The 15,445-nt window shown below is 45.2% G+C and overlaps 16 non-coding genes across 16 annotated transcripts; all 16 read right to left on the bottom strand.

Annotated features, from left to right (window-relative positions):
• Positions 1 to 4,637: 4,637 nt before the first annotated feature.
• Positions 4,638 to 4,710, bottom strand: trnam-cau (transfer RNA methionine (anticodon CAU)). Its single transcript has one exon. It is a non-coding gene; the product is annotated as a tRNA-Met (tRNA).
• Positions 4,711 to 4,887: 177 nt separating this feature from the next.
• trnar-ucu (transfer RNA arginine (anticodon UCU)) lies at positions 4,888 to 4,959 on the bottom strand. Its single transcript has one exon. It is a non-coding gene; the product is annotated as a tRNA-Arg (tRNA).
• Positions 4,960 to 5,650: 691 nt separating this feature from the next.
• trnag-ucc (transfer RNA glycine (anticodon UCC)) lies at positions 5,651 to 5,722 on the bottom strand. The gene has a single exon. It is a non-coding gene; the product is annotated as a tRNA-Gly (tRNA).
• A 449-nt stretch (positions 5,723 to 6,171) lies between these two features.
• Positions 6,172 to 6,244, bottom strand: trnam-cau (transfer RNA methionine (anticodon CAU)). The gene has a single exon. It is a non-coding gene; the product is annotated as a tRNA-Met (tRNA).
• Positions 6,245 to 7,202: 958 nt separating this feature from the next.
• trnag-ucc (transfer RNA glycine (anticodon UCC)) lies at positions 7,203 to 7,274 on the bottom strand. The gene has a single exon. It is a non-coding gene; the product is annotated as a tRNA-Gly (tRNA).
• Positions 7,275 to 7,723: 449 nt separating this feature from the next.
• On the bottom strand, positions 7,724 to 7,796 carry trnam-cau (transfer RNA methionine (anticodon CAU)). The gene has a single exon. It is a non-coding gene; the product is annotated as a tRNA-Met (tRNA).
• A 703-nt stretch (positions 7,797 to 8,499) lies between these two features.
• trnam-cau (transfer RNA methionine (anticodon CAU)) lies at positions 8,500 to 8,572 on the bottom strand. Its single transcript has one exon. It is a non-coding gene; the product is annotated as a tRNA-Met (tRNA).
• A 181-nt stretch (positions 8,573 to 8,753) lies between these two features.
• Positions 8,754 to 8,825, bottom strand: trnag-ucc (transfer RNA glycine (anticodon UCC)). Its single transcript has one exon. It is a non-coding gene; the product is annotated as a tRNA-Gly (tRNA).
• A 449-nt stretch (positions 8,826 to 9,274) lies between these two features.
• Positions 9,275 to 9,347, bottom strand: trnam-cau (transfer RNA methionine (anticodon CAU)). Its single transcript has one exon. It is a non-coding gene; the product is annotated as a tRNA-Met (tRNA).
• A 703-nt stretch (positions 9,348 to 10,050) lies between these two features.
• trnam-cau (transfer RNA methionine (anticodon CAU)) lies at positions 10,051 to 10,123 on the bottom strand. The gene has a single exon. It is a non-coding gene; the product is annotated as a tRNA-Met (tRNA).
• Positions 10,124 to 10,304: 181 nt separating this feature from the next.
• On the bottom strand, positions 10,305 to 10,376 carry trnag-ccc (transfer RNA glycine (anticodon CCC)). The gene has a single exon. It is a non-coding gene; the product is annotated as a tRNA-Gly (tRNA).
• Positions 10,377 to 10,825: 449 nt separating this feature from the next.
• trnam-cau (transfer RNA methionine (anticodon CAU)) lies at positions 10,826 to 10,898 on the bottom strand. The gene has a single exon. It is a non-coding gene; the product is annotated as a tRNA-Met (tRNA).
• Positions 10,899 to 11,855: 957 nt separating this feature from the next.
• trnar-ucu (transfer RNA arginine (anticodon UCU)) lies at positions 11,856 to 11,927 on the bottom strand. Its single transcript has one exon. It is a non-coding gene; the product is annotated as a tRNA-Arg (tRNA).
• Positions 11,928 to 12,630: 703 nt separating this feature from the next.
• Positions 12,631 to 12,702, bottom strand: trnag-ucc (transfer RNA glycine (anticodon UCC)). Its single transcript has one exon. It is a non-coding gene; the product is annotated as a tRNA-Gly (tRNA).
• Positions 12,703 to 13,405: 703 nt separating this feature from the next.
• trnag-ucc (transfer RNA glycine (anticodon UCC)) lies at positions 13,406 to 13,477 on the bottom strand. Its single transcript has one exon. It is a non-coding gene; the product is annotated as a tRNA-Gly (tRNA).
• Positions 13,478 to 14,702: 1,225 nt separating this feature from the next.
• Positions 14,703 to 14,775, bottom strand: trnam-cau (transfer RNA methionine (anticodon CAU)). Its single transcript has one exon. It is a non-coding gene; the product is annotated as a tRNA-Met (tRNA).
• Positions 14,776 to 15,445: the final 670 nt, after the last annotated feature.

Here is a 15,445-nt window from a genome sequence, read left to right as displayed (position 1 = left end):
CATTAGGGCCTTGGGGTGCAGGGAGGGGGATGGGGGACTCTGCCATCTGCCAGTGGTGGGGCCCTCATACTTGAACTGCACCCACTAATTTTAATGCATTGTAGACATAAACACACAACTCTCTCACACATGTACATGCACACTTCACATTAACATGGGACGGGGAATCAGTGGGGGCTGAGGGCTCCCCCCTAACTCTCTGTCTCTGGCCCTGTGCGGGTGGGGTGGCCCGGCAGGTAGAAGACGGCCCTGGCCGGTGTGGGCCGTCTCCTCTTGTGGGCTGTGGGCTGGGTGGTCCTTGGCTCTGCTGCGCCGTGGTGGGGCCCTGGCAGGCGGTCCGGGGTATCTAGGTATGCTCTGAGCCCTTCTAGGCGAATTGGAGGGTTCGGTTTGGGCTGGGCGGGGGGTCTGCTGCTCCCCAGTTGACGCAGGTCCACTCGTGGGGGGGTGCACTTTCTTTGTATGGATCTCCCTTAGATCATCCTGCAGTGTCGGGGAGGGGGGGGACGTGCCGGTTCGCTACAGTGGGCGGCGATCCGTCCTGCCAGGGAGCGGGCTGGGGGGACCGTCCGCCAGGGGAGTTTTCCCGGTTGATGGGGCCCTTTGGCCCTGGACCCGCTTCCCTCGGTGGAGGGCTTGCGGGAGGGACTGGGAGGCTCCCTGCCTGTCCCCCTTCTGCGGACCTCCTTTTCCGGGGTTTGGCGCCCCCTTAGTCCCTCGTGGGCTCCGTCTCGGGTTGGGCGGGTGGTTGTCTTGTGGACGTATGGCCATGGGCCGTGTGTTTCCTTTGGTTGTTTGTACTCTGTATTCCCCTACACTTTATTTTCTCCATCCCACCTTTATTACTACGATTGTTGTGTCTGTGTCCCCCTCTCTCCCCGGTTCGGGGAGTTCTGAGCGGCCACACTCTTTACACTGTATCTTTAATTTAATGTAAAATAAAGTTGTTCTCCGAAGAGGGGGGGTGGTGGTGGGCAAAAAAATAATTGTTAATGCTTATTCACAGCAAAATTGAATACAATTTTAAAATGATCTTTTTAGTATTATGTTCAGAGTTACTTTGATTAATTTGATTAATTTCTTTTAAACGACACACACATAAAAATTATTAGCCTTATTATGTATTTGTGTTTAATGTATTGTCTACTTATTAAGCACCATATCTTAAGGAAATTGTCAAGGTTCTGGAAGGATGCAGGTAAAGGCAGGCGTCGGGGAAAACGAAGGAGATTTTATTCTAATAAAAACACAATGCAAAAGGCAAAAGGAAACAGACCATGAGGGGTCAAAACCAGGCTGGGAGAGCAGGGGGGAAACACAGGATCAGCAGGATTGATCCTATACAGCAGGATCGCACACGTAACAATACAATGACTGGACTGGGGAGCACAGGACAAAGAGGCACTATATGCACCACAGATGAGGAGCAGACGAGAGGGACCTGGGATCATCCACACAAGGGCTGAAACGGGAGGCAGGATTAAACGAGAAATAGATGTAGCTCATTAGCACCACACCACAGGGAAGGCGAGGGAAACAGGCATGTGGGGAGTGATAGGCATGTAGTCCAGGTCACCTGTGTTACCATAGAGTTTAACGTGTCCTGCAGTCTTGTCCCCCCCCCACACCCTCTGCTTGTTCTCTTCCTCTGTTTCTATCTTCACTCCAGATCCCACACATTTCCAGCCCGCTGTTTCTGGGAAAAGCCACTTGCCAATCATCCTTGGAGCAGCAGCCATTCTCAGGATCTCCTACATCTCAGATCACCTAATAAACACAGGACCTGTCGACGACTGGAGAAAAGGAGAAACGCTGAAGCACACTGGGCATTTTGGAAGCATTTCGTCATAATAAATTACCTTTGCCTTTACTGTTTCTGTTTATAGTTTCATTATAGTAAATTGCACTTAGTTGTGATTACTCAGTTACAAAGACAATGGGTCACTCTATCATGGGTGATGGTATGCTTTTAGCTGTGCTTCCACAGGTTGTATCTGCCTTAGTAAGTGACTAAATGTCTTTTTCACAAGTGATTTTGATTATGTTTGTAGAATTAAATTAAAGGTAAATCTGTACATTGGTTAAAATAACATCTGACTGCTACAATAATACATCATACAGCGTTTTTTGTACTAATGTGCTACCTTGAGACATTCAGGTTGTATAATGAACAATTTTAATAAGAATTGTGTTAAGTAATTAACTTTCAAAATCTATCAATACCATGCAAAAGTGTAAAGTCAAATTTATGAGATACTTATTACAATAAACGGAAGTAGTCTGTACCCATTTAAAGAGGCTTTACATCGTACAGCTTATACTGGTCTGGTTGGTGGGTATAAAGGATCAATTAGAAATCTTCCTCCTCCAAATGTATCATATCATTTCATGAGTTTTGGTAGAGTGGGGGTAGCAGGATAATAATAGGATTTACTGGTTATTTTTGATAAGGTAAAATCGCAAGATGCAGAAAAATAAAAACTTGTGTATGGTCAGAATTATCAGTGGTAGGAGATTTTTGTCCCTACTACCATCTGGGAAAAGAACATTCTGGTGCTTATCTGTGAAGAAGCAATTTCAGGAGATATAAATCCTTGGAAAAAGTAGTCTCCCACTCTATAAATAGGGTACAATTTGTTTTTTCACGCAGTGGAAATTGAAATGTTTTTTTAATGTTGATGACGACTGTAACAGGTCAAAAGGTGGCGCCAAAGATCCCCAGTAATGCATCGCCCATTAATGTAAAGATATCCCCCTGCCTCGCCATGCATGACTTTTTTGCTCAATTGGCTACTGTTCCAGGTGAAATTTTAGCCATGGGATGCGGATGACTGTACAGATGCTTGCATCTGAGATCAGTTTGGGCTAGACGTTGAAATTGGAAGGTTTGTGGATCCGCTATGAGACGAGTAATGGTATCTACTTCTGAAGAAGTTCTTTTGCACAGTTATGGAAGTACGCTGGGCTCATGCAACATGAGTGACATAAAAACATCTATTAGAGTCTGTCGGAGAGTGATTTTGTAAAAGTGCAGCTATGCATGGGAACTGTTTCAGCAAGTAAATAAACTGCCCTGTGTGAGGGCCGAACTCACGACCTTCAGATTATGAGACTGACGCGCTACTGACTGCGCTAACGAGGCTTTCACTGACATAAGCAGCCCTGTTTGCCAGTGTGCTAACTCATCTGGAAGGCAGATATATATATTGATGGAGTAATGCTTCTTTCAGTTTCTATAATGCAGCGGGTTATTGATGACATGCTGTTCAGCTGGACTATAAGCACCTGAAGACACTCACAGAGAAGGAGGTCATAAGTAAGGCTGCGTTTGCCGGGAATCGAACCCGGGTCATCTGCTTGGAAGGCAGCTAAGGCAGCTTTGCTAGCCACTATTCCACCTAGGCCGAAGTTGAAAAAGCTTCGTAGTGATTATCTTTTGTCTTTCCACAAACCTGCTAGCAGTATGTCTGGTTCTGGTCCAGGTCTGGTGTTGTGATACAAGTGTAACAGTCAACAAGTATATGGCCCTCGTCACAGATTTTGCTGTTGCCGAATTTTGTTGTTGCTCGATTGGCTACTGTTGCAGGTGAAATCTTAGCCATGGCATGCGGATGACTGTACAGATGCTTGCATCTGAGATCAGTTTGGGCTAGACGTTGAAATTGGAAGGTTTGTGGATCCGCTATGAGACGAGTAATGGTATCTACTTCTGAAGAAGTTCTTTTGCACAGTTATGGAAGTACGCTGGGCTGATGCCACATGAGTGACATAAAAACATCTATTAGAATCTGTGGGAGAGTGATTTTGTAAAAGTGCAGCTATGCATGGGAACTGTTTCAGCAAGTAAATAAACTGCCCTGTGTGAGGGCCGAACTCACGACCTTCAGATTATGAGACTGACGCGCTACTGACTGCGCTAACGAGGCTTTCACTGACATAAGCAGCCCTGTTTGCCAGTGTGCTAACTCATCTGGAAGGCAGATATATATATTGATGGAGTAATGCTTCTTTCAGTTTCTATAATGCAGCGGGTTATTGATGACATGCTGTTCAGCTGGACTATAAGCACCTGAAGACACTCACAGAGAAGGAGGTCATAAGTAAGGCTGCGTTTGCCGGGAATCGAACCCGGGTCATCTGCTTGGAAGGCAGCTAAGGCAGCTTTGCTAGCCACTATTCCACCTAGGCCGAAGTTGAAAAAGCTTCGTAGTGATTATCTTTTGTCTTTCCACAAACCTGCTAGCAGTATGTCTGGTTCTGGTCCAGGTCTGGTGTTGTGATACAAGTGTAACAGTCAACAAGTATATGGCCCTCGTCACAGATTTTGCTGTTGCCGAATTTTGTTGTTGCTCGATTGGCTACTGTTGCAGGTGAAATCTTAGCCATGGCATGCGGATGACTGTACAGATGCTTGCATCTGAGATCAGTTTGGGCTAGACGTTGAAATTGGAAGGTTTGTGGATCCGCTATGAGACGAGTAATGGTATCTACTTCTGAAGAAGTTCTTTTGCACAGTTATGGAAGTACGCTGGGCTGATGCCACATGAGTGACATAAAAACATCTATTAGAATCTGTGGGAGAGTGATTTTGTAAAAGTGCAGCTATGCATGGGAACTGTTTCAGCAAGTAAATAAACTGGCCCATGTGAGGGTTGAACTCACGACCTTCAGATTATGAGACTGACACGCTACCGACTGCGCTAACGAGGCTTTCACTGACATAAGCAGACCTGTTTGCCAGTGTGCTAACACATCTGGAAGGCAGATGTATAAATCGATGGAGTAATGCTTCTTTCAGTTTCTATAACGCAGCGGGATATTGATGGCATGCTGTTCAGCTGGACTATAAGCACCTGAAGACACAGAGAAGGAGGTCATAAGTAAGGCTGCGTTGGCCGGGAATCGAACCCAGGTCAACTGCTTAGAAGGCAGCTATGCTAGCCACTATACCACCAACGCCGAAGTTGAAAAAGCGTCGTAGCGATTATCTTTTATCTTTCCACAACCCTGCTAGCAATATGTCTGTTTTTGGTCCAGGTCTGGTGTTGTGATACAAGTGTAACAGTCAACAAGTATATGGCCCTCGTCACAGATTTTGCTGTTGCCGAATTTTGTTGATGCTCGATTGGCTACTGTTGCAGGTGTAATCTTAGCCATGGGATGCGGATGACTGTACAGATGCTTGCATCTGAGATCAGTTTGGGCTAGACGTTGAAATTGGAAGGTGTGTGGATCCGCTATGAGACGAGTAATGGTATCTACTTCTGAAGAAGTTCTTTTGCACAGTTATGGAAGTACGCTGGCCTGTTGCCACATGAGTGACATGAAAACATCAATTAGAATCTGTGGGAGAGTGATTTTATAAAAGTGCAGCTATGTATGGGAACTGTTTCAGCAAGTAAGTAAACTGCCCCGTGTGAGGGTTGAACTCACGACCTTCAGATTATGAGACTGACGCGCTACCGAGATTTTCACTGACATAAGCAGCCCTATTTGCCAGTGTGCTAACTCATCTGGAAGGCAGATATATAGATTTATGGAGTAATGCTTGTTTCAGTTTCTATAACGCAGCGGGTTATTGATGACATGCTGTTCAGCTGGACTATAAGCACCTGAAGACACTCACAGAGAAGGAGGTCATAAGTAAGGCTGCGTTGGCTGGGAATCGAACCCAGGTCGACTGCTTGGAAGGCAGCTATGCTAGCCACTATACCACCAACGCCAAAGTTGAAACAGCTTTGTAGCGATTATCTTTTATCTTTCCACAAACCTGCTAGCAGTATGTCTGGTTCTGGTCCAGGTCTGGTGTTGTGATACAAGTGTAACAGTCAACAAGTATATGGCCCTCGTCACAGATTTTGCTGTTGCCGAATTTTGTTGATGCTCGATTGGCTACTGTTGCAGATGTAATCTTAGCCATGGGATGCGGATGACTGTACAGATGCTCGCATCTGAGATCAGTTTGGGCTAGACGTTGAAATTGGAAGGTGTGTGGATCCGCTATGAGACGAGTAATGGTATCTACTTCTGAAGAAGTTCTTTTGCACAGTTATGGAAGTACGCTGGCCTGATGCCACATGAGTGACATAAAAACATCTATTAGAATCTGTGGGAGAGTGATTTTGTAAAAGTGCAGCTATGCATGGGAACTGTTTCAGCAAGTAAATAAACTGCCCCGTGTGAGGGTCAAACTCACGACCTTCAGATTATGAGACTGACGCGCTACCGACTGCGCTAACAAGGCTTTCACTGGCATAAGCAGCCCTGTTTTGCCAGTGTGCTAACTCATCTGGAAGGCAGATTTATAGATTGATGGAGTAATGCTTGTTTCAGTTTCTATAACGCAGCGGGTTATTGATGACATGCTGTTCAGCTGGACTATAAGCACCTGAAGACACTCACAGAGAAGGAGGTCATAAGTAAGGCTGCGTTGGCCGTGAATCGAACCCAGGTCAACTGCTTGGAAGGCAGCTATGCTAGCCACTATACCACCAACGCCAAAGTTTAAAAAGTTTTGTAGCGATTATCTTTTATCTTTCCACAAACCTGCTAGCAGTATGTCTGGTTCTGGTCCAGGTCTGGTGTTGTGATACAAGTGTAACAGTCAACAAGTATATGGCCCTCGTCACAGATTTTGCTGTTGCCGAATTTTGTTGTTGCTCGATTGGCTACTGTTGCAGTTGAAATCTTAGCCATGGGATGCGGATGACTGTACAGATGCTTGCATCTGAGATCAGTTTGGGCTAGATGTTGAAATTGGAAGGTTTGTGGATCCGCTATGAGACGAGTAATGGTATCTACTTCTGAAGAAGTTCTTTTGCACAGTTATGGAAGTACGCTGGGCTGATGCCACATGAGTGACATAAAAACATCTATTAGAATCTGTGGGAGAGTGATTTTGTAAAAGTGCAGCTATGCATGGGAACTGTTTCAGCAAGTAAATAAACTGCCCTGTGTGAGGGTCGAACTCACGACCTTCAGATTATGAGACTGACGCGCCACCGACTGCGCTAACGAGGCTTTCACTGGCATAAGCAGCCCTGTTTTGCCAGTCTGCTAACTCATCTGGAAGGCAGATATATATTTTGATGGAGTAATGCTTGTTTCAGTTTCTATAACGCAGCGGGTTATTGATGACATGCTGTTCAGCTGGACTATAAGCACCTGAAGACACTCACAGAGAAGGAGGTCATAAGTAAGGCTGCGTTGGCCGGGAATCGAACCCGGGTCAATTGCTTGGAAGGCAGCTATGCTAGCCACTATACCACCAACGCCTGAGTTGAAAAAGCTGTGTAGCGATTATTTTTTATCTTTCCACAAACCTGCTAGCAGTATGTCTGGTTCTGGTCCAGTTCTGGTGTTGTGATACAAGTGTAACAGTCAACAAGTATAAGGCCCTCGTCACAGATTTAGCTGTTGCCGAATTTTGTTGATGCTCCATTGGCTACTGTTGTAGGTGAAATCTAAGCCATGGGATGCGGATGACTGTACAGATGCTTGCATCTGAGATCAGTTTGGGCTAGACGTTGAAATTGGAAGGTTTCTTGATCCGCTATGAAACGAGTAATGGTATCTACTTCTGAAGAAGTTCTTTTGCACAGTTATGGAAGTACGCTGGGCTGATGCCACATGAGTGACATAAAAACATCTATTAGAATCTGTGGGAGAGTGATTTTGTAAAAGTGCAGCTATGCATGGGAACTGTTTCAGCAAGTAAATAAACTGCCCCGTGTGAGGGTCAAACTCACGACCTTCAGATTATGAGACTGACGCGCTACCGACTGCGCTAACAAGGCTTTCACTGGCATAAGCAGCCCTGTTTTGCCAGTGTGCTAACTCATCTGGAAGGCAGATTTATAGATTGATGGAGTAATGCTTGTTTCAGTTTCTATAACGCAGCGGGTTATTGATGACATGCTGTTCAGCTGGACTATAAGCACCTGAAGACACTCACAGAGAAGGAGGTCATAAGTAAGGCTGCGTTGGCCGTGAATCGAACCCAGGTCAACTGCTTGGAAGGCAGCTATGCTAGCCACAATACCACCAACGCCGAAGTTGAAAATGTTTCGTAGCGATTATCTTTTATCTTTCCACAAACCTGCTAGCAGTTTGTCTGGTTCTGGTCCAGGTCTGGTGTTGTGATACAAGTGTAACAGTCAACAAGTATGTGGCCCTCGTCACAGATTTTGCTGTTGCCGAATTTTGTTGTCGCTCGATTGGCTACTGTTGCAGGTGAAATCTTAGCCATGGGATGCGGATGACTGTACAGATGCTTGCATCTGAGATCAGTTTGGGCTAGACGTTGAAATTGGAAGGTTTGTGGATCCGCTATGACACGAGTAATGGTATCTACTTCTGAAGAAGTTCTTTTGCACAGTTATGGAAGGACGCTGGGCTGATGCCACATGAGTGACATAAAAACATCTATTAGAATCTGTGGGAGAGTGATTTTGTAAAAGTGCAGCTATGCATGGGAACTGTTTCAGGAAGTAAATAAACTGCCCTGTGTGAGTGTCGAACTCACGACCTTCAGATTATGAGGCTGACGCGCTACCGACTGCGCTAACGAGGCTTTCACTGACATAAGCAGCCCTGTTTGCCAGTGTGCTAACAAATCTGGAAGGCAGATATATAGATTGATGGAGTAATGCTTGTTTCAGTTTCTATAACGCAGCGGGTTATTGATGACATGCTGTTCAGCTGGACTATAAGCACCTGAAGACACTCACAGAGAAGGAGGTCATAAGTAAGGCTGCGTTGGCCGGGAATCGAACCCGGGTCAATTGCTTGGAAGGCAGCTATGCTAGCCACTATACCACCAACGCCAAAGTTTAAAAAGTTTTGTAGCGATTATCTTTTATCTTTCCACAAACCTGCTAGCAGTTTGTCTGGTTCTGGTCCAGGTCTGGTGTTGTGATACAAGTGTAACAGTCAACAAGTATATGGCCCTCGTCACAGATTTTGCTGTTGCCAAATTTTTTTGATGCTCGATTGGCTACTGTTGTAGGTGAAATCTTAGCCATGGGATGCGGATGACTGTACAGATGCTTGCATCTGAGATCAGTTTGGGCTAGACGTTGAAATTGGAAGGTTTGTGGATCCGCTATGAGACGAGTAATGGTATCTACTTCTGAAGAAGTTCTTTTGCACAGTTATGGAAGTACGCTGGGCTGATGCCACATGAGTGACATAAAAACATCTATTAGAATCTGTGGGAGAGTGATTTTGTAAAAGTGCAGCTATGCATGGGAACTGTTTCAGCAAGTAAATAAACTGCCCCGTGTGAGGGTCAAACTCACGACCTTCAGATTATGAGACTGACGCGCTACCGACTGCGCTAACAAGGCTTTCACTGGCATAAGCAGCCCTGTTTTGCCAGTGTGCTAACTCATCTGGAAGGCAGATTTATAGATTGATGGAGTAATGCTTGTTTCAGTTTCTATAACGCAGCGGGTTATTGATGACATGCTGTTCAGCTGGACTATAAGCACCTGAAGACACTCACAGAGAAGGAGGTCATAAGTAAGGCTGCGTTGGCCGTGAATCGAACCCAGGTCAACTGCTTGGAAGGCAGCTATGCTAGCCACAATACCACCAACGCCGAAGTTGAAAATGTTTCGTAGCGATTATCTTTTATCTTTCCACAAACCTGCTAGCAGTTTGTCTGGTTCTGGTCCAGGTCTGGTGTTGTGATACAAGTGTAACAGTCAACAAGTATGTGGCCCTCGTCACAGATTTTGCTGTTGCCGAATTTTGTTGTCGCTCGATTGGCTACTGTTGCAGGTGAAATCTTAGCCATGGGATGCGGATGACTGTACAGATGCTTGCATCTGAGATCAGTTTGGGCTAGACGTTGAAATTGGAAGGTTTGTGGATCCGCTATGACACGAGTAATGGTATCTACTTCTGAAGAAGTTCTTTTGCACAGTTATGGAAGGACGCTGGGCTGATGCCACATGAGTGACATAAAAACATCTATTAGAATCTGTGGGAGAGTGATTTTGTAAAAGTGCAGCTATGCATGGGAACTGTTTCAGGAAGTAAATAAACTGCCCTGTGTGAGTGTCGAACTCACGACCTTCAGATTATGAGGCTGACGCGCTACCGACTGCGCTAACGAGGCTTTCACTGACATAAGCAGCCCTGTTTGCCAGTGTGCTAACAAATCTGGAAGGCAGATTTATAGATTGATGGAGTAATGCTTGTTTCAGTTTCTATAACGCAGCGGGTTATTGATGACATGCTGTTCAGCTGGACTATAAGCACCTGAAGACACTCACAGAGAAGGAGGTCATAAGTAAGGCTGCGTTGGCCGGGAATCGAACCCGGGTCAATTGCTTGGGAGGCAGCTATGCTAGCCACTATACCACCAACGCCAAAGTTTAAAAAGTTTCGTAGCGATTATCTTTTATCTTTCCACAAACCTGCTAGCAGTATGTCTGGTTCTGGTCCAGGTCTGGTGTTGTGATACAAGTGTAACAGTCAACAAGTATATGGCCCTCGTCACAGATTTTGCTGTTGCCAAATTTTTTTGATGCTCGATTGGCTACTGTTGTAGGTGAAATCTTAGCCATGGGATGCGGATGACTGTACAGATGCTTGCATCTGAGATCAGTTTGGGCTAGATGTTGAAATTGGAAGGTTTGTGGATCCGCTATGAGACGAGTAATGGTATCTACTTCTGAAGAAGTTCTTTTGCACAGTTATGGAAGTACGCTGGGCTGATGCCACATGAGTGACATAAAAACATCTATTAGAATCTGTGGGAGAGTGATTTTGTAAAAGTGCAGCTATGCATGGGAACTGTTTCAGCAAGTAAATAAACTGCCCCGTGTGAGGGTCAAACTCACGACCTTCAGATTATGAGACTGACGCGCTACCGACTGCGCTAACAAGGCTTTCACTGGCATAAGCAGCCCTGTTTTGCCAGTCTGCTAACTCATCTGGAAGGCAGATTTATAGATTGATGGAGTAATGCTTGTTTCAGTTTCTATAACGCAGCGGGTTATTGATGACATGCTGTTCAGCTGGACTATAAGCACCTGAAGACACTCACAGAGAAGGAGGTCATAAGTAAGGCTGCGTTGGCCGTGAATCGAACCCAGGTCAACTGCTTGGAAGGCAGCTATGCTAGCCACTATACCACCAACGCCGAAGTTGAAAATGTTTCGTAGCGATTATCTTTTATCTTTCCACAAACCTGCTAGCAGTTTGTCTGGTTCTGGTCCAGGTCTGGTGTTGTGATACAAGTGTAACAGTCAACAAGTATGTGGCCCTCGTCACAGATTTTGCTGTTGCCGAATTTTGTTGTCGCTCGATTGGCTACTGTTGCAGATGAAATCTTAGCCATGGGATGCGGATGACTGTACAGATGCTTGCATCTGAGATCAGTTTGGGCTAGACGTTGAAATTGGAAGGTTTGTGGATCCGCTATGACACGAGTAATGGTATCTACTTCTGAAGAAGTTCTTTTGCACAGTTATGGAAGGACGCTGGGCTGATGCCACATGAGTGACATAAAAACATCTATTAGAATCTGTGGGAGAGTGATTTTGTAAAAGTGCAGCTATGCATGGGAACTGTTTCAGGAAGTAAATAAACTGCCCTGTGTGAGTGTCGAACTCACGACCTTCAGATTATGAGGCTGACGCGCTACCGACTGCGCTAACGAGGCTTTCACTGACATAAGCAGCCCTGTTTGCCAGTGTGCTAACAAATCTGGAAGGCAGATTTATAGATTGATGGAGTAATCCTTGTTTCAGTTTCTATAACGCAGCGGGTTATTGATGACATGCTGTTCAGCTGGACTATAAGCACCTGAAGACACTCACAGAGAAGGAGGTCATAAGTAAGGCTGCGTTGGCCGGGAATCGAACCCGGGTCAATTGCTTAGAAGGCAGCTATGCTAGCCACTATACCACCAACGCCAAAGTTTAAAAAGTTTCGTAGCGATTATCTTTTATCTTTCCACAAACCTGCTAGCAGTATGTCTGGTTCTGGTCCAGGTCTGGTGTTGTGATACAAGTGTAACAGTCAACAAGTATATGGCCCTCGTCACAGATTTTGCTGTTGCCAAATTTTTTTGATGCTCGATTGGCTACTGTTGTAGGTGAAATCTTAGCCATGGGATGCGGATGACTGTACAGATGCTTGCATCTGAGATCAGTTTGGGCTAGACGTTGAAATTGGAAGGTTTGTGGATCCGCTATGAGACGAGTAATGGTATCTACTTCTGAAGAAGTTCTTTTGCACAGTTATGGAAGGACGCTGGGCTGATGCCACATGAGTGACATAAAAACATCTATTAGAATCTGTGGGAGAGTGATTTTGTAAAAGTGCAGCTATGCATGGGAACTGTTTCAGGAAGTAAATAAACTGCCCTGTGTGAGTGTCGAACTCACGACCTTCAGATTATGAGGCTGACGCGCTACCGACTGCGCTAACGAGGCTTTCACTGACATAAGCAGCCCTGTTTGCCAGTGTGCTAACAAATCTGGAAGGCAGATTTATAGATTGATGGAGTAATGCTTGTTTCAGTTTCTATAACGCAGCGGGTTATTGATGACATGCTGTTCAGCTGGACTATAAGCACCTGAAGACACTCACAGAGAAGGAGGTCATAAGTAAGGCTGCGTTGGCCGGGAATCGAACCCGGGTCAATTGCTTGGAAGGCAGCTATGCTAGCCACTATACCACCAACGCCTGAGTTGAAAAAGCTGTGTAGCGATTATTTTTTATCTTTCCACAAACCTGCTAGCAGTATGTCTGGTTCTGGTCCAGTTCTGGTGTTGTGATACAAGTGTAACAGTCAACAAGTATAAGGCCCTCGTCACAGATTTAGCTGTTGCCGAATTTTGTTGATGCTCGATTGGCTACTGTTGTAGGTGAAATCTTAGCCATGGGATGCGGATGACTGTACAGATGCTTGCATCTGAGATCAGTTTGGGCTAGACGTTGAAATTGGAAGGTTTGTGGATCCGCAATGAGACGAGTAATGGTATCTTCTTCTGAAGAAGTTCTTTTGCACAGTTATGGAAGTACGCTGGGCTGATGCCACATGAGTGACATAAAAACATCTATTAGAATCTGTGGGAGAGTGATTTTGTAAAAGTGCAGCTATGCATGGGAACTGTTTCAGCAAGTAAATAAACTGCCCTGTGTGAGTGTCCAACTCACAACCTTCATATTATGAGGCTGACGTGCTACCGACTGCGCTAACGAGGCTTTCACTGGCATAAGCAGCCCTGTTTGCCAGTGTGCTAACAAATCTGGAAGGCAGATTTATAGATTGATGGAGTAATGCTTGTTTCAGTTTCTATAACGCAGCGGGTTATTGATGACATGCTGTTCAGCTGGACTATAAGCACCTGAAGACACTCACAGAGAAGGAGGTCATAAGTAAGGCTGCGTTGGCCGGGAATCGAACCCGGGTCAATTGCTTGGAAGGCAGCTATGCTAGCCACTATACCACCAACGCCAAAGTTTAAAAAGTTTCGTAGCGATTATCTTTTATCTTTCCACAAACCTGCTAGCAGTATGTCTGGTTCTGGTCCAGGTCTGGTGTTGTGATACAAGTGTAACAGTCAACAAGTATATGGCCCTCGTCACAGATTTTGCTGTTGCCAAATTTTTTTGATGCTCGATTGGCTACTGTTGTAGGTGAAATCTTAGCCATGGGATGCGGATGACTGTACAGATGCTTGCATCTGAGATCAGTTTGGGCTAGACGTTGAAATTGGAAGGTTTGTGGATCCGCTATGAGACGAGTAATGGTATCTACTTCTGAAGAAGTTCTTTTGCACAGTTATGGAAGTACGCTGGGCTGATGCCACATGAGTGACATAAAAACATCTATTAGAATCTGTGGGAGAGTGATTTTGTAAAAGTGCAGCTATGCATGGGAACTGTTTCAGCAAGTAAATAAACTGCCCCGTGTGAGTGTCGAACTCACGACCTTCAGATTATGAGGCTGACGCGCTACAGACTGCGCTAACGAGGCTTTCACTGGCATAAGCAGCCCTGTTTTGTCAGTGTGCTAACTCATCTGGAAGGCAGATTTATAGCTTGATGGAGTAATGCTTGTTTCAGTTTCTATAACGCAGCGGGTTATTGATGACATGCTGTTCAGCTGGACTATAAGCACCTGAAGACACTCACAGAGAAGGAGGTCATAAGTAAGGCTGCGTTGGCCGGGAATCGAACCCGGGTCAATTGCTTGGAAGGCAGCTATGCTAGCGACTATACCACCAACGCCAAAGTTTAAAAAGTTTCGTAGCGATTATCTTTTATCTTTCCACAAACCTGCTAGCAGTATGTCTGGTTCTGGTCCAGGTCTGGTGTTGTGATACAAGTGTAACAGTCAACAAGTATATGGCCCTCGTCACAGATTTTGCTGTTGCCGAATTTTTTTGATGCTCGATTGGCTACTGTTGTAGGTGAAATCTTAGCCATGGGATGCGGATGACTGTACAGATGCTTGCATCTGAGATCAGTTTGGGCTAGACGTTGAAATTGGAAGGTTTGTGGATCCGCAATGAGACGAGTAATGGTATCTTCTTCTGAAGAAGTTCTTTTGCACAGTTATGGAAGTACGCTGGGCTGATGCCACATGAGTGACATAAAAACATCTATTAGAATCTGTGGGAGAGTGATTTTATAAAAGTGCAGCTATGCATGGGAACTGTTTCAGCAAGTAAATAAACTGCCCTGTGTGAGGGTCGAACTCACGACCTTCAGATTATGAGACTGACGCACTACCGACTGCGCTAACGAGGCTTTCACTGGCATAAGCAGCCCTGTTTTGCCAGTGTGCTAACTCATCTGGAAGGCAGATTTATAGATTGATGGAGTAATGCTTGTTTCAGTTTCTTTAACGCAGCGGGTTATTGATGACATGCTGTTCAGCTGGACTATAAGCACCTGAAGACACTCACAGAGAAGGAGGTCATAAGTAAGGCTCCGTTGGCCGGGAATCGAACCCAGGTGAACTGCTTGGAAGGCAGCTATGCTAGCCACTATACCACCAACGCCTGAGTTGAAAAAGCTGTGTAGCGATTATTTTTTATCTTTCCACAAACCTGCTAGCAGTATGTCTGGTTCTGGTCCAGGTCTGGTGTTGTGATACAAGTGTAACAGTCAACAAGTATAAGGCCCTCGTCACAGATTTAGCTGTTGCCGAATTTTGTTGATGCTCCATTGGCTACTGTTGTAGGTGAAATCTTAGCCATGGGATGCGGATGACTGTACAGATGCTTGCATCTGAGATCAGTTTGGGCTAGACGTTGAAATTGGAAGGTTTCTTGATCCGCTATGAAACGAGTAATGGTATCTACTTCTGAAGAAGTTCTTTTGCACAGTTATGGAAGTACGCTGGGCTGATGCCACATGAGTGACATAAAAACATCTATTAGAATCTGTGGGAGAGTGATTTTGTAAAAGTGCAGCT

Source organism: Brienomyrus brachyistius, chromosome 4, assembly GCF_023856365.1.
Source record: "Brienomyrus brachyistius isolate T26 chromosome 4, BBRACH_0.4, whole genome shotgun sequence".
Lineage (NCBI taxonomy): Eukaryota > Metazoa > Chordata > Actinopteri > Osteoglossiformes > Mormyridae > Brienomyrus > Brienomyrus brachyistius.
This window is presented reverse-complemented; position numbering and strand designations above follow the sequence as displayed.